This window comes from Solanum pennellii, chromosome 2, assembly GCF_001406875.1.
Source record: "Solanum pennellii chromosome 2, SPENNV200".
NCBI lineage: Eukaryota > Viridiplantae > Streptophyta > Magnoliopsida > Solanales > Solanaceae > Solanum > Solanum pennellii.
Window position 1 is genome coordinate 25702106 of NC_028638.1, and position 19245 is coordinate 25721350.

General features: G+C 32.1%; 1 long non-coding RNA gene across 1 annotated transcript in view; it reads right to left on the reverse strand.

Moving 5' to 3' along the window:
* LOC114076080 overlaps positions 1-2577 on the reverse strand; it is a 15231-nt gene extending 12654 nt beyond the window's left edge. The window contains exons 1-2 of the long non-coding RNA XR_003576688.1: positions 2022-2577; positions 1638-1687 (exon numbers count right to left, since the gene is read on the reverse strand). This is a non-coding gene — a long non-coding RNA (uncharacterized LOC114076080). The remainder of the gene's footprint in view (positions 1-1637; positions 1688-2021) is intronic.
* Between the last annotated feature and the right edge of the window lie 16668 nt (positions 2578-19245).

The following is a 19245-nucleotide window of genomic DNA, read 5'->3' on the forward strand; positions in this document are numbered from 1 at the left end:
GTGATGACTTCCAGATTTTGGGGAATAATAGATGTTGAATTTTAGAAGTTATTGAATTGGTTTTTATTAATGAGTTTAAGTCTTCCGCATTACTTTCTGTTGATATTAAATTGAAATGTTAGGGTTTAGATTGGTTGGTTCACTCACATAGGAGGGTAAGTGTGGGTGCCAGTCGCGGCTCGGTTTTGGGTCGTGACAATTATTGGAAGTTCTAAAATGTGTTGGCAGCTCGATATTTTCCAGATAAAGATTTTTTAATTCTATTGGAATATCATGTGAAGTTAATTGAACAGAACCATTGCTACAACAAAACGCAGGTGATTCATATTCAAATTTTATGGCTTTACAATATTGACAATTTGATACCTCTTTTAATTTCTTATAATTAATTACTGATGGTATAATATTACATTCTTTTTTTTTCATGTTCCCATGTTCTCCTCCAACCATGAGGTTAGCTTTTGTAATCGCCAACTAAAAGAATGCTATCACCATTGCTAATACATTTTAAAGTCAACAACTAAAAAAGAAAACAAACAACAAATAAAGTAGACAATATCTTGAATATATTCTTTGAGATAGAAAAAAAATGAAGATAACATAGAGCAATGAATCACGAGTCATCATGCATCACCCCTAAAAATCATTGCCTATATGAACTTTACAGAGTGTTCTGGTGTCTCAAGTCAATAAAGGTATATTAAATAAGGTATAGTTGAGTAATACTTACCACACACTGAGAGTAAAGTGAAACACGGGAGCAAACAAACAACTAACGCAACAAAGTCAAAATTCTGTAAATTTAATAGCACAAACCATTAATTAAATATAATACAAATACAAAGGCTGATTTAAACAACAAATCATAATATTGTTATTTTTTAATGTGGTTGGGATTCATACAGATGACCCTACATGTTTGAGACTTTGGCATAATTGTTATTATTGTTATTACTGTATTTCAAGATCTTGATTGTTGACTTTTAAATCTCTACAAAATTGTACATTCAAAACGTCTTGCTTATTTTTGTCAAGATTGTAATTTATATAGATTGAATGAATAACAGAAAGTGATGAGGTTAGCTTTTGTTAACACTAAGCAAAAGATTGTTATCATTACTAATAAAGTCAACAGTCAAAGAAAGAAAACAAACAACAAATAGTTCTTGAAGATTGGGGACAAATATATAACTCTACTCTATTTCATATTTGGTACCAATTAAAAAGAAGTATCCATCTAAATTAAGGCTACAACATAAAATTCAGAGGAAAAAAATGTGCTACACACCAACACAAACAAAATTAAGATTGAGTGATCAGTTACTGCCTATATAAACTCCCAAGACAATAAGGGACACCGATTGAGATAGATTCACTAAAGTAGTCTACTTTCAGTAAATGATATCGACAACATCTTAATAATGTGAATGTGGACACCTGATTTATATAGGCAAACTCAACTAAAATGATGTAAATAAAAAAAAATAAACATATTAATCCAACTTTCTTGAAATCATAATTCCTAACAGATAGCTAATGAATCAGAAAGGACAAAGATATATTACTTACTATATATATTTATACACACACTATATATATGAATGAGAGAAAGTCCAAAAAATGTATGAACAACTTACCTGGAATTGAAACAACAGGAGACATACACACACTTGAACTTGGACTATCTCTATTGAGAAGAGGAAAAGATGAAGAGTTATTTAAAGGTTGGATGGAAATTTCTATATAAAAGATATTTTGTATTGTGTTTAATTTTCACCCACGTGAAAGCAATTTAATGGATGAGGAAAATATTGTATTTTTTATATATAAGAAATAAATTAAGTAACAAATATAAAAAATGTCATAAATATCAAGCAGAATGACTGATTTATATTATATATATATATATATATATAAAAGAAATAAATTATGAGATATCCTATTTTTAATGTCTTTGTTAAAGAGATCAACAGTGCTCTGTTTTAGCAAATATTAAAGAATTAAAATAAAAATGAACGTACTCCCATGATAATTTTTCTCCTTAACTTGTCCATACGCCATCATTTCCGTTCTGCTGAATCAGCGCTAGACTCGTCTTTGCGGTGTCGTTTCAGTTCCTGCTTTCTCAACTATATCCTCTCTTCATCCCTACGTTATTGTTATTGTGAGAAGCCAAGAACTGGTCAACAGTCACAATATTTGACTCTTTTTTTGACATTTCAATATCTTTGGGAAAACAGACATTTTTGGGGGTTGCACTTTTTTTTGAAGTGGAATTATCTGATTCCAGCTTACCTTCCACAGTGTTTGCTTTTTTGGGACTTTGAATGTCATATTATCTTAATTTTTTTCTAGTTGGGTATGAGCTATTTTATGTTTTTAATTTCTGGGATTGTTGACTAATTGAGTATTGGAGAAGTGGGTTGGATATTTTTTTTTTGGAAATTTCTATTGCCCCTTTATGTATTTCCTTATTTATGAGTTAATTTAGGGAAGTAGGGTGTTGATTATTTGTTTGATTTTAGGGGGGTTTGGTGATTTGAAGGTGAAGGTAGAGAAAAGTTGACATTTTGTACGTTATATTTATAAGTTTTTTTTATCATATTAATTAAGAGAGAGAGAAAGAGAATTGAGGAATATTTGTAGAAAAAAAAGAAAAAGGAGGAACAGTGAAAATAGTAGCCTACATCCCTACGTCACTCCATCTGTTATTTTTTAAATTAGTGTGTCTTTTGTCTTTTCTTTATGACGCGTGTCCCATTTACAGCTGTATTTCCTCTTACAAAAAACCACTTTTCCTATCTTCCCCTTTTTATTTATTTTATTTTAATTAAATATTAAATCAGAAAGGACGAAAAATTAATAAGCACTTTTTGTACATATTTGACTAAATATTAATTTTATTTATTTTATATAAATTAAATATTAAATCAGAAAGGACAAAAAATTAATAAGCACTTTTTGTACATATTTAACTGCTGCTGGTATAAAAATGTTATGCAGTGGTCGTTCATGTGTTAAGCTCTTCTATAAAGTAGATATTTTTGTTAGAATGAAATTACATTTTTATTCTTGATCATCCTTCCACTTTTCTCTTCTATATAAATAAAATTTATTTTCAAGTATATTAATTAAAATCAAAATAAAGATGAAATAATTAATTCATGATAAAATTTTATATAAAAAGTAGGCATCTTTTATAGGCATAATTAATAGAAAAAATATTAAGAATTAAACTAAAGTAAAATTAAATAATAATAAAATAGATATCACAACAACTCACAAAAGAAAAGAAAGTAAAGTAATAAAAAAATTAGTTAATGATAATAATAATAACTTAATATGTTGCTAAAATATTTAATTTTCTTGTTATCATTATTGATAGATTTTTGTTAGTATAAATTACATTTTTTGCCTTGATCATTATCCAGTTTATATATAAAAAGAGATTTCTAGAATTATTTATTATCTTTCTTAATATATTTTTGTTAGAATGATATTTCAGTTTTACCCTTGGTCGTCCTCACACTTCACTCTTCTATATAATAGAAATATACTAGACAATAAGTGTCTGCACTAGCGCGACACAACGTATGATAATTATTTTCTTCCGATTTATGTGACATGAATGAAAATTGAAAAAATGAACTAATTTTTTATATGTGATTTTTGCAAAATATTTTAAATTGTTAATGTATTTACCTTTTATGTCATTTATAAATAATATATGTTATTCTATCTGTTTCATTTTATATGATACAAGTGATTTTAGGAAAGTTAATGGAATTTCTTATATGATTCTGACATATTTTTAGTTGTCATTTTACTGTGATCCATAGTACTTTTTAGTTCTTAAGTCATTTTCAAACAAAATATGCAATTTTCTTTTGTTTAGATAAAAATAAAGGAATCAACCAAATTTCATTACGGTTTTTAATTATGTTTTTCTAAAAATATCTTGAATTGTTGCATTGATATTTTAAGCTTCTTTTTATGTAATTTTTAAATATGCAACAAATTAGAAATTAAAATGAAGAATTAAAGTTTTCAAATTATTATATTTTTATATTAAAATATTCAAATCTTTAAAACTCCACATATATGCACAAATTAATAGAAGGAAACCAAAAGAATTTTTTCAAAAAAATATATGAAAGCTCATTTTAATAATAACACAGATATATTCATTTTTAATATATGATCCCTCCTTTTCAATTAATATGAACTTATTTTTTTATTTCATCTCAAAAAGAAAATAACTTCTAATTTTTTTTTATATCGCATATTTAAGATTACAAAATTTAAAAATATTTTAATACACAAAATTTAAATATACATATAAATTTTAGTTTTATTTTTTCCATCTAATATTATATTTGATATAAAATTATTAAGAGCTAATCGTAATCATAATTTATTTACTTTCATATAATGAATAAATATCACAATAATTCATAACAAATGGAGAAATATTAAAAATGAGATAATACTAATAATAATAACTAAAGATATTTCTAGAACCATTTTAATTTTTTTGTTATTGGCAAATTTTTGTTTGCATGAAGTTACATTTTTTCAACCTTTGATCATCATTCACTTCATATATACAAAGATGTTTCTATAATTATTTATTCTTGATAGATTTTTGTTAGAATGAAATTACATTTTAATTCTTAGTCGTCTTTAATACGAATATGTCATCTTATTCATTTTTATTTGTAAAATTACTTTTTAACATCTTTTTCTTTAATTTCTATCTAATATATATTATTAATTTTTATCACACTTATTTATTTTCAAGTATATTAATTAGAGCCAAAATAAAGATGGAAATAATTAATTCATGATAAATTTTTATGTAAAAAGTAGGCATTTTTTGATAAGCATAATTAATAGAAAAATTTTTAAGAACGGACAAGGGCCTAAAATACCCTTAAAGTATTGAAAATGGTACAAAATTACCCTTCATCCACCTATTGGCTCCAAAATGCCCTTTTCATCTACCTATTGGCTCAAAAATACCCTTGTCATCCACATTTGGGTTCAAAATTGACCATTTTTTAATTGTTTTAAAATTAAACTCTTTAAATAACTTTTTAAATACTTGGCGTTCAACTATTAATTATAAATTTAATTTATTAATATAATTTATAAACCAATCCACTACCCACTCATTATTAACTAAACCTCACTCAATTAATAATTCAATTATAATATCAAAATCGTCATAAACACTACTAAAACACGATGAAATTATAGATTACTGAAAATGACATTCAAAATTATTCGAGTCCGAATCGAAGCCCCAATTAAATTTAGGTTGAGCCGCTTATTTAGGAGGACATTTTCTTTCAAAATTGAATTAAAAATTTATGATTAAAGGTAAAAAAGTAATACATCCCGAATTAATTCATGCACTTTGTTAAAATCTAATTTTATAAATATTTATGATTTATTTTAAAACCTTTAATATATTATTTTGAAAAAAAAGTTACCTATGAAGTAACATCACATAATTAAGACGTAAAAATAATTAAGATGAACATAGTCAGACTTTTAAGTTTATCGGTGATTTATATGTAGCCACTTGAATTTATGATAATTTACTTCTATATTTTTTAAAAACACTCAATTGGCAGTAGCTTGCATTAGTAATGTGACGGGTTCATTAATTTAGAGGGATTTAATTAGTAATGGGTGGATAGTGGATTAATTTATAAATTACACTAATAAGTTAAATTATAACAAATACTTGAGCGCCACGTATTTTAAAAAATATTTAAATAGTTTAAATATAAAACCGTTAAATAAGTGGTCAATTTTGAACCAAAAGGTGGATGACAAGGGTATTTTGGACCCAATAGGTCGGTGGGAAGGGCATTTTGGAGCCAATAGGTGGATGAAGGGTAATTTTGTACCATTTTCAATACTTTAAGGGTATTTTAGGCCCTTTTCCGTTTTAAGAATTAAACTAAAGTAATAGTAAAATAGAGTAACAACAAAATAGATATCACAATAACTCATAAAAGAAAAGATAGTGAAGTAATAACAATAACTTAAGATGTTTCTACAACTATTCAATTTTCTTGTTATCATTCTAGGTATATTCTTGTTAGTGTGAAATTACGTTTTTATCCTTGATCATTATTCACTTTATATAAAAAAAGAGATTTCTAGAATTATTTGTTATCTTTCTTAATAAATTTTTATTAGAATAAATTAAATTTTTGCCCCTGGTCGCCCTTCCATCACTCTTCTATATAATAGAAAAAATAAAATATATTAATATAAAAATAAATAGAAAAATATTAACTATCCAAACACATTTTATTTTAATTAGTTCAAATTTTTCTTTCAAAAGTACGTAAAAACAAGCTTAACATTCATTATTGTTTGTTTAATTAGTAGAAACTCTTCATTTTAACAAAATTACAATAATATCCTTATGAGTCCAAAACAAAAATTAAGACATGTATGAAGTATTCTAGATTTTTCATTTTGACCATAAATTACACAATTATTATTTTGCCCTTAAATGATGTTAAAATTACTAAAATGTCATTGGTCGTCCTTCTCATGGATGATGTTAAAATTACTGAAATGTCATTGGTCGTCCTTCTCATGGATGATGTTAAAAATTACTAAAATGTAATTGATCGTCCTTCTCATGGCTCTTCTAAATAGTAGTAATATATATATATATATATATATATATATATATATGTATATATATATATATATATATATGTGTATATATATATATATATATATATCTGTGTGTGTGNATGTATATATATATATATATATGTATGTATATATATATATATATGTATATATATATATATATAATATATTTTAGTTAGGAATTAATATTAGGAAGTCAAACGTCACTCACATTATTATTAAAACGATATGATTTAATATAGGTAGGAATTAAACTAAAGAAGTACAAAAGTCATTAATATTTTTATTAAATAATATAATTTAATATTAAAATTAAATAATATAATTTTTATTATATTTTAATTTATAATAGAGGTTAAATCATAATTCAACCTTTAACATTTTTTTATTTTCATTTATAATATATGATATATAATAATAGGCGAAATGATCTAATAGACCCTAATATTTTGGCCTGAATTATAAACTGGATTTTATACTTTTCGACTTCTGAAAAGGACATTTTACATCAATAACATAATATAATACATAATTACAAATTATGATATAATATGTACTTTTACTGAAAATAGCATTAGTTTTATTACCAGAAATGGCAAAACGCTTTTGCTCTTTATATTCTCTTTTCCATTAATACATTTTATTCTTCTTTTTCTCTTTTCTTCTATCATTTTTTATCTCTTTCTTTCTTGTCCCTTTTTCAGTCATTTTCTGTCTCTCTTTTTCTATTTTTTTTTAAAAATCATTTTCTTTCTCTTTTTATTTTCTCCACATTTTCTCTCTGTTTTATTCTTCTCCTTTCTTGTTTCTTCAATCATTTTTTCTCACTTTTTCCTGTTTTTTTTTAATTTCAATTATTTTAATATTTAAGATGTTTTTAAGATTAGCATTATATTTTTTAAAAAATATGGACATCATTTATAAATAAATATATAAAAGTTGTACTTGTACTACATTTTGAATTCAATACATTATATATATATTATATATATTTTTCAATGTACATTGTCAATACATAACTAAAATATTTGTAATAGAATAATATATTTTAACACCGCTAGTAAGAGAAAATAGTTACAATTGTAATTGTAATTATCCGTTTGATCGTTTTGGACTACTCGTAATTATAATTATAAAATTAGTGGAGTAGTTTTAATGATTAGTTTAGTTGGTGATTAATGAACTAAGTTAATAATTTATTTAATTAAATTACCATGTGGTCCATGGATAGAAAGAAATTATAGGATTTATTAATTATTTCATTATAATTAGTTGATAATTATTAACCCTAAATAATTAAAGGACAAGACAATAGTGTAAATGCTTACCACCGACTCATGAGACGACATTTCCCTCAGGTAAATCTTCATCAACAATCAAAATTATTCTTTCATATTAATTGTTGGGCGGAGGATTTTGTATAATTACCTTATACGACTTAGTGCCATTTTATGGTAGAATGAATAGGAAAATTAATATTATATGATGGTATTGAATAATTTAAAGTGCAGTGTGATGTTGTGACTTTAATGATCAACAGCTAAAGTGCTAGCTGCGATTATTAATCAAATTTGATTTCTAATATTGATGAATTGGGTTTCGATTGACGCTAGCATGCCACTGGTTTTGTAATCTGTGGTCTGCATTTTATTTCTTAGTTTATTATTCTTTGTTATCATATTATGAACTAATTTTTGATAATGCTGAGATAGGTAATTAGATATTAGGTATATTATATAATATGAATATCATTATAATAAGTTCTTTGGAGGAATATAGACTTAACTTTAGGATTGAAATTTGAGACTTATGAGACTTGATAAACTAGTTGGTATTAAAGTTAATGAATTTGAATATCAATTTAAGTGAGTTTTTGGGTCTAGTCTATGCATATAGTAATATGGTTGTCAATGAACTCGTAAACTTCCAGATATCATATATTTAATAGATTGGAAATATTCGGGGGCATTGCAAAAAGGAAAAAATATTGGAGAAGTAGTTTGCTGACTTCGGTTCTTTGGTGGAGGTAGGTTATAGTTTATTCTATTTGATATATAGACTCTTAATAGTGATTGATATGCATTGAGTGATATTGTGAAGTTCTCTATGTACTTGGTTGTGTGGTTTGTGATTTGTTTGAAATCCTCATACTGTGAAATTTCTAATCTTGAACCATGTCTATCGAATTGATGCCTTGAATGAATAAGACTTGAATTAAACATTGTTAAGGAAGTGGAAAGAGATGGTAAGAATGAAAAATGAATTGACTATATGGGTGGATAGGGTGTCACGTTCTGACACGCTATTATTGGATCGAGGTGTTACATTTCGACATGATATTATTGGATCGATGTTTCATGTTCCGGCACAATAACATTAAAGGAAAATATATTGAATTTATTTAAAGCACTAAATCTCAAAGAACCTATTCCCAAATGAGCATGGTGTGGAAGCATGGTCCTCGTGTGTGTTTTTAATATTGTGGTTGATTATTTAATTTCTTCAGTGTTGTGGTTGCTTCGTTATGTTGTTTATTTCCCGCCACCTGCTAAGTGCTATAGTTTTTCATACTATTACTTTTTGCATATTGATTTCTATTTTGAGTCCTCCAATGATATCTACTCTGTACATGTTGCCCTTTACTGATCCATACTTGTGTTTTTCTTTGTTTTCCTTTTGTGGAGTGCAACGAGTGTACCAACAACTTTTACTGGCCCTCAGCTCTAGTGTAACACCCTAGAAATTTTATGACCTAGACTAGAGCCTCACATAATGAATAATGATGATTCTAGACCTAAGTAAGTGTAATTAAGTTAATTCGTTAGTATTAGAGCCTAAATTCCAAGGAACGACTATGACGTTCGGTGAACTAGTAACCTAAATTAGTTTTGTGCTAGTGGTGGTAGGATGGTTCAAAAGAGGTGTTTAAAGAATCTTCCATGAAAAGATGAAGGGAGTAAATATAGGTGTCTAGAGAGGGACTAAGGATTAAGGTCAAGGGAGGAGTGCCCACCCTTGAGGGGAAAGCCAGAGCAAAAGGCCAAAGCAGCCCCAAAAGGGAGGCTACTGCCTCAACCTTCATGAGCATGACCACGATCAAGTGAGGGGATTGTGAAGATGCCTTGGCCATGAAAGGTTGAAGGTGTTTTTGACTAGCTACTGTCCAAGGCACCACTTCACGACTTGTGGTGCACTTGACGGATGGGTAGGCTTGGTCATGGTCTTGCCTTAATCATTTTGGGAGTTGGAGAGTTTGGTGGGGTTAATGCCCCAAAAACCACCAGCGACTTGACGGGTCGTGGTGCATGTTCAGGGGCAAGAAGGAGGGGTCGTGAAGATTACTTACCCTTCTAGGATGGCTCATTGGGGGAGGCTACTTCCCCACACTTCACGAGCACTACCACGACCGTTGAGTTCTTTACGGCTCGTTAAGTGTGGCGTGAAGACTGGAAGGGGGTTCCAAGTCAAGGTCAAGTTGTATATTTATTTTAGAAGTCCAACTTAGTGAGGGATATTTTGGGGGTTTCCTATATATTGATTATAGGTCATTTATCACTCATTTTCCACTTCAAAACCAAATCCCAAATTGAAACCCAATTACTCCTACTTGTCTTTACATTCTCTCTATGCCTCTACCTCCTTTGAAGACACATTGATGTTTCAAGAAGAAGACCCAAATCTCCAAATTTATTAATCAAATTTCATGGATAAATTCTCCCTATGGTATTGTTTCTTTCACTCTTGGGATTCCTTTCGAAGAGGTCCTTTCAAAGAGATTTTCAAACTTCCCCAAAACTAGGGCTTTTCTCTACAAATGGATCTTCTTTGAAAAAACACACATTACGAAACAACTGTGATGAATTATGATCAATTAATGTTGTTTAAGTATGTATTGATGGTTAATTCTTGTTATTAGCTCAAGATTCCCATGGACCCACCCATGTTCATCCCCAATTCCATGAAAACCTTGAATTGATATGGTGAATTGTGAAGATCAAGAATATGGTAATTGGTTGTATTGATGTTAATTATAGTATTGATTCATGAATTACCTTGGTTTATGTATTGATTATGTGGTCTTGGGTGGTTGAAGTATGAAGTCCCACGAAAGGGCAAAAAGGTATGAATGTTGGTTCTTTCTTGAACTCAATTATGTAAGATGAATTACTTGGATAGTAATGATTTTGTAGCTTATGTGTTTTCGTGGTTTTGATGACAAGGTTCCCTGATCTGTAACCCCATAAACTTGAATTATCCATGACGTATGAATGTTTGTTATGTTAGGATTATTATATAATTGAAAGGTAGTTCTAATGATTATAATGAATTATTAAAGTGAAAGGTTTACTCACTTGCTAGTATTTCTAAAGTGAAAGGATTGTTCTCACTTATTATCACCTATGAGCTATTATGATGAAATGTTTACATAAAGGTCTAGTAGAGACTAATGTGAACTTGTTTGATGAATAAAGATTAATACTAAAGAAAATAGATTATTAGCACCGAAAGGGAATGTAAATGAGATGAGAGTCTCATGTTTAGTATGTCCGGCTCCACACATGGGTTCCTCAAGTTTAGTAAGCCAGAACCCCAATATATGTGCTGTGTGATGAGATGGAAACCCCAACATTTAACAAGTTAGGGTTCTAGTAACAATCTTCTTGACCCTTAACTATGTGCCCACATAGGACTCTAGCTTAGTGGATCCACCTAGATAGCTATGAAAGAAAGGTTACACCTTAATCAAGTGTTAACCCTCTCTTTTCGGTATATGAGTAGAACGGATTCCATGTAGATCACATGGTGTAGTGTCGGTTTTTACAACCTCTTTCCCAAATGAAAAAGTAAATGAATAAAGCATGTTATAGTGAAGCACTATGTTATGAAGGTATGTATGAAGTGAGTTTCTTAATGTGATGCTTAGCTTTGGATAGGGTTATGAGATTCTATTCTTTGTATTTCACAAGTATTACTTGTGTGGTCTATATATTGTGATTCTATCATGTTGTCTTGTCTTATAATGCTTACTTTATGTTTATATTGGATTTACTTGGTAAAATTATGTTTTTGACTAAAATGTCCCTTTTTACACGCATTGATGATTTTTAAGCATAGAAGCCACACTTAGTACATGTGATATACTAACCCATATATTATTACCTTTTTTTCTCCAAACAATGTAGGTTTGGGCCATTGGGGAATTAAGGTCGCTTCTCAAGGATACTTCAAACTTTCTTCTCCAAGTTGGTGAGTCCTCAAGTCCGGGGACGAATCCCCGTATTCTAGAATTCCAGTTTTTTTTATGTTTGAAAGACAACATTGTAATTTCTAATTTGAGATGTTTTCATTGATGTATGGGCTAAGTCGAAAATTTTTATAATCCTATGTTTAGATAGTATGAAGTTTAGATAATCTGAAGTGACGAAATTAGATTTCATTTTCATATATGAAGCGAAGTTGAACTTCCAAAGTAAAAGTTTTTTTATTTTTTTCAGCATTTTTATTCTATTATACATGTTATGATGAATGATAATGCCTTGTTTAAGTCATCTTCGAGGATGAAGACACCGGTAATTCCTAGGGGGTGTTCCCTGGTCGTTAAAAACTTGGTATTAGAACATAAGATTTTGAATAATGTAGGATTGATGTCACAAAATACCACGTCAAGTAAAGTCTTGTTCATGGGTGTAAAGTGTGCCATACTTTTGAATAAGAGTCTATGAGATGCTTTGGAACTTTCACTCTTTTGTTATTCCTTAGTCGTGCCTAAGAGTCTTAACTCTATATAGTCCTTTCTTCTAATCCTTTTCTTGTGCTTATAGGCAATGAATACGAGAAGGAATAATGCTCGAAGGGTTGAGGAGGAGAATGTGAATGAAGTTGTTCCCTCTCAAGTTCCTAAAAACCCTCAAGTTCCTATTGAATAAGGGGCTATGTCTAATATTGAGATAAGGGAATCTATTCATAGCTTGACTCAAGTGTTAGCCACTCAAGTTGCTAGGGAGACTAGGATGCAAGTGAACCCCAATGCTAGCACTACCGCTTCCAGGAATAGGGATCTCACGAGGATGAATTCCCCTATTTTCTTTGGCTCTAAAGTGGAGGAATACCCGCAAGGGTTAATTCATGAAGTGTTCAAGGTTCTAGATGCTATGGAGGTTTCTTCTCAAGAAAAGGCAAAACTAGTTCCTATCAACTCAAAGATGTGGCTCAAGTTTGGTATGAACAATGGAAGGATGAGAGACCCGTTAGAGAAGATCCGGTTAATTGGGCTTCCTTCAAGACGACCTTCCTTGATAGGTTCTTACCCTTGGAATCAAGGGAGGTGAAAATGAAAGAATTCATCAATCTTAGTCAAGGGAGTATGAGTGTGAAGGAGTATAGACTCAAGTTCACTTAACTATCCAAACATGCTCCTACTAAGGTGGCGGATTCTAGGGCTAAGATGAACAATTTTTTATGGGATATTCAATTTTGTGGTTAATGAATGTAGGTCAGTTATGTTAATTCCTAACATGGACATCTCTCATCTCATGGTTCAGGTCGAACAAATTGAGGAGTAAAAGCTTAAGCAAGTTGGTAGGGAATTGAAGAGGACAAGGGTCGAAGATAGAAATACTTCCAAGTCTAGATTTGAGGTGCAAGATAAGCCAAAATTAAATAAGATATTTCCCAACCAAGGCCCTCCTAACTCTCCAAGGGTCAACAAACGTAAAGGTTCTACACTCAAGTCTCAAGAGGGGAAATGTAGTGGTCATTATGTTGAGAAACCTATTTGTACTAAGTGTGGTAAAAAACATGAAGGCAAGTGTCTAGTTTTCACGGGCAATTGTTATGGTTGTGGTAAGAGTGGTCACATGAAGAGGGACAACCCTATGATTAAGGTTCAAGGAAGGAAAAATTCTCAAGCACAAACAAGATGCTCTTAAAAAGAATCACTTCTATGCTCTCAAATCTCGAGGTGATCAAAAGAGCTCTTCGGATGTTGTTACTGTATGTTGCAAGTATTTTAAATTAATGTTTATGCATTATTAGATCTCGTGCCACTTTGTATTTTATAAACCCTCTAGTGGCTATGAAATTTGGTATGCTTGCTGATGTCTTAGATGAACCCTTTTCAGTTTTAACCTTGTAGGTGATTCCGTAGTTGCTAAAAGAGTTTATAGGGGTTGTACTATTTCATTTCCCAATAGATTCACATTGGTTGATTTGGTAGAATTTGACATGTTGGACTTTAATGTAATTTTAGGGATGGATTGGCTGCATGCTTTTTTTTTTCATTCATTGATTTCCTAACGAACCTGTTTTTGAATAGAAGGGGGAAACATAACTCTAAAAAGTTGAATCATTTCATGTCTTAAAGATCGTAAGTTGATTGCTAAGGGATGTCTCTATCATGTTGTGAGAGTCAAGGATATTGAGTCTGAGCTCCTCCATTCGAGTCGGTCCCCGTAGTTAAGGATTATCCGGAAGTCTTTTTCGATTACTTACCCGAAATTCCTCTCGAATGGGAAATAGATTTTTGTATTCACTTAGTACCGGATAAAAACCCATCTCAATCCTTTTTTACGAATGGCCTCGACCGAGTTGAAGGAATTATAGGCTCAACAAAAGGATTTGTTGGATAATGCAGTGCTCTGTTGTTATTTGTGAAAACGAAAGATTGGCCTCTTCAAACGTGTATTGACTACTGTACAGTTGAACAAGGTCACTATAAAGAATAAATATTCACTCCCTAGGATTTACGATTTGTTTTATCAACTCCAAAGAGCGAGTTACTTTTCAAAAATTGACTTGAGGTCAGGTTATCACCAACTTAGGGTCAGGAATGTCAATATTCTAAAGACGGCATTCCATACTAGTTATGGTCATTTTGAATTCTTGGTGATGTCTTTTGGTCTTACAAATGACCCGGCGGCCTTGATGGACCTTGTGAATCGAGTTTTTAGAAGCTATTTTGATTTGTTTATGATTGTCTTCATTGACGACATCTTGGTATACTCTAAGAGTGAGAATGATCATATAGACAATTTGAGGGTAGTTTTGAAAATCCTCAAGGACAACCAACTCTTTTCCAAATTTAGTAAATGTGAATTTTGGTTGAGGTTGGTTGTTTTTCTTGGTCACATAGTCTTTAGTGAAGGAGTGGAGGTTGATACGGAAAAAATGGATGCAGTCAAAAGTTGGCCTAGACCTTTGATTCCTACTAACATCCAAAGCCTTTTGGGTTTAGCCAGATATTATAGGAGGTTTGTTGAGGGATTTTTGTCTATCGCATCTAAATTGACAGCCTTGACCCAAAACAAGTCCAAGTTCGAATGGTCGGAATCATGTGAAAGGTGCTTCCAATTATTGAATAATAAACTCAACTCCGCTCCGATGTTAACCTTACCAAAGGTAACGAAGTATTTTTGGTTTATTATGATTCTTCTCAAATAGGTTTGGGTTGTGTTCTCATGCAACATGGTAAGGTAATAGCATATGCCTCTAGACAACTCAAGGATTATGAGAAGAACTACCCAACTCATGACCTTGAACTAGCAGTCATAGTGTTTGCTCTGAAAATTTTGAGACACTATCTCTATGGAGTACATGTTGATGTGTTCACCGATTACAAGAGTACCCAATATGTGTTCAATCAAAAAGATTAGAATTTGCGCGAAAGAAGATGGTTAGAGCTTTTAAAAGACTATGATATGAGTGTCCTATACCACCATAGGAAAGCCGATGTGGTTGCGGATGCCTTGAGTCGTGTATCAATGGGTAGTGTGTCATATATTGAATAAGTGATAAGGGAGTTAGCCTGTGATGTGCATAGGCTAGCTCGGTTGGGTGTCCGACTAGAAGATTCTCGAAAAGGGGGTGTCATGATCGTCATGATTCTGAGTCACTTTGTTGTTGTTAATGTGAAGTCTAAAAACATCTTGACCCTATATTGATAGAATTAGATGTGCATAGGCTAGCTCGGTTGGGTGTCCGACTAGAACATTCTCTAAAAGACGGTGTCATGATCCGTCATGATTCTGTGTCATTTCTTGTTGTTAATGTGAAGTATAAACAACATCTTGACCCTATCTTGATGGAATTAAAAGATTCGGTTCTCAACAAATATGTAGAAACTTTCTCTCAAGGAGAATATGGGGTGCTTAGGAACCAAGGAAGGTTGTGTACCGGATGTGGATGACCTAAGGGAAACAATCTTAAAGGAGACCCATAGGTCTTGATATTTCATACATTCGAAGGCCCCCAAAATGTACCGTGACTTGCGTGAGATTTATTGGTGGAACGGAATGAAAAAGGACATAGCAAACTTTGTGGATAGATGCTCAAATTTCAAACAAATCAAGGCCAAGCATCAAGGACCGGGAGGTCTAACACAAGATATTGATATCGCTACTTGGAAGTGGGAAGATGTAAACATGGATTTTGTGGCAGGTTTGCCTCGCACCTGTAGGCAACATGAATCTATATGGGTTATTGTGGATAGGTTGACAAAGTCATCCCACTTCCTTCTAGTCAAAGTCTCTTACTCGGTGGAAGAGTATGCTAGCTTGTAAATTATGGAGATAGTAAGGTGTCATGGGGACCCTTCATCGATCATTTCAAATAGAGGTGCCTAATTTACCTCTCACTTTTGGAGGTCTTTCCAAAGTGAACTTGGTACTCAAGTAAAACTTAGTACCGAATTTCACCCTCAAACGTATGGTCAAACGGAACGCACCATCCAAACCTTAAAAGACATGTTGAGAGCGTGTGTAATTGACTTCAAAGGTAATTGGGATTACCACCTACCTTTGATAGAATTCTCCTATAACAATAACTACCATTCGAGTATTTCTATGGCACCATTTGAAGCACTTTATGGTAGGAGATGTCAGTCTTCGGTTAGGTGGTTTAATATTGGTGAATTTGCACTTCTTGTTCCAGAGGTAGTCTATGAGGCGACAATAAAAGTTTGAATTATAAGAGATAGGTTTAAAACAACTCATTGTCGGCAAAAGTCATATGCCGACAATAGAAGACGGGACTTTGAGTTTGAAGTTGGTGATTGGGTCTACTTGAAAATTTCACCATGAAAGGGGTGATAAGGTTCGGTAAGAGGGGAAACTTAGTCACTGGTACGTGGTCCCTTATGAAATTTTGAAGAAAGTTGGGAAAGTTTCCTATGAGTTGAAATTACCAAATGAATTGGCCCTGGTTCACCCGGTGTTTCATGTTTCTATGCTCAAGAAATTTATAGGTGACCCAGTGTCTATTCTCCCATTAGAAGGTTTAGGGGTGAATGAGAAACTTTCTTATAAAGAGGTTCCGATTGAGATCTTAGCTCGTCAAGTTAAGAAATTGAGGAATAAATAGGTTGCCTCCGTAAAAGTTCTATGGAGAAACCATCTAGTTGAGGGTGCAAAATAGGAGGACGAGGCCGACATGATGTCCAGTTATCCTCATATTTTTCCTCTTACTCCTACACAAAATTGAGGTTAGTAGTTCCTTCTAATTTAATATGAATTGAGAGTCATATGTGTTGGTGACCATGACATGAATTCCTTGTATATGCATATCCTTGTAGACATCATGCTTAAATAGAGCTTTCATGAATTATGTACTCGTGGTTAACTTGCACTCATATGGATATATTGTCCTCGTGAGAATTGTGTTGTGCATGCTTGGTGTTGTTCTGATAAGAAAATTGTAGGTCAGTTCTTTGATGTTCATGATGAGCTCATATGTAAATGGAGAAGGTAGTTCCTCCTTATGTGATGTGAAATGGTGAGCTTTTATATGTGATCAATTGTGCATTAAGTTCCTATGTTTTAATTTTATGATATTATGTTGAAAGGAGTTGAGAATTCCTCCTATGAGTTTTGAGTCATGATGTTATTGTTGTTTTTGTTGGGCTTCTAGTCCCGAGTCTCTTTATTTTCCCTATGAGTACTTTAAGGTGTCATTCGGGGACTAATTCTTGAGGAAGAGATATTGTAACACCCTAGAAATTTTATGACCTAAACTAAAGCCTCACATAATGAATAATGATGATTCTAGACCTAAATAAGTTTAATTAACTCGATTAGTAAGTATTAGAGCCTAAACACCAAGGGATGATTATGACGTCCGGTGAACTAGTAACTTAAGCTAGTGTGGTTCTAGTGGTGGTAGGATGGTTCAAAAGGGGTGTTTAAAGAATTGTCCATGAGAAGATGATGGGAGTGGACATAGGTGCCTAAGACTAGGCCTAAGGATCATGTCCAAGGGAGGAGTGCCCACCCTTGAGAGCAAACCAAAGCAAAAGGACAAGGCTTCCCCAAAAAGGGACGCTACTACCTCAACCTTCACAAGAATGACCACGACCAAGTGGGGTTGGGGTTGGGGTGAGGGGGCGCAAGAAGATGCCTTGGCCATGAAATGAGGAAGTCATTTTGGATTAGATACTGTCCAAGTCACCACGAGCCACATCAGGACTCATGGTGCACTTGACCGAAGGGGAAACTTTGTCGTGGTCTTGCCTTAAGCATTTTGGGAGATGGAGAGTCTGGACGGGCTGCCGCCCAAAACACTATGATCCACTTGATGGGCCATGGTGCATGTTCACAGGCAAGGGGGAGGGGTTATGAAGATTATTTAGACTTCTAGGATGGCTCATTGACGGAGGCTATTGCCCCCACACTTCACGAGCACCACCAAATGTATTTGACATTCTTAGACTTAGTGTTTCGAAATTAGATGACCTTGATATGATGACTTTCAGATTTGGGGAATGACATATAGTAGATTTTGACGGATTTGGGTTTCTTACCTTAATAATATTGAGCTTCCGCATTATTGTTTGTGTTTCGTAAGTTAACAATTACTATATGTTGGGGTTTGTATTACTTGGTTCATCCACCTAGAAGGTTTAGTATGGGTACAACTTATGAATCATTTTGAATCGTGACAAACTTGGTATCAAAGTGTTACGCTAAGTGATACTTTCACAAAAAGACATGTATAGTAGAGTCTTGCGGGACAGTATGTGGACTCCTTTACTCTTCTTTGAGAGGCTATATGACTTTAGAAAAACTCTTCTCCATATTTCATTCGTGCTTCTACTCGAACCCAATTGATATCTAGTTAATACAATTTGGTATCTGAATTTCTTCATTCTATTTCGCATTTGGTCAGTACTAGAGTAACAGAAGATATTGGTGGCAGCCTATGAGGGAAAATTTCATGCTTATCCAGATATTCAACTTAGTTTTACTTTACTATGAAACAGAGAGTTCACTACTTTATAAAGGGATTGAGGTCATCTTTGTTGTTTCAAGCTTTATAGGTCGTTATTTCAGCAAAATAATTTTTTGGAAGTGGTAAATTTTATAATGGTGGTTAAGGGGGTAAAGCCAGATGACCTTTCCAAGGTGAAAACATTCAAGAAGTATTTGTAAGGGACGACTAGATTATGAACGCCATTACTTTTGAAACACAATTAGTAAAGTTTTCATAATATGTATGGGTTGTTTAGCGAATGATGAAATTAGGTTGCTTCGATTGAGGTTAGAACCTCTACTATGATTTCATGGATTCATT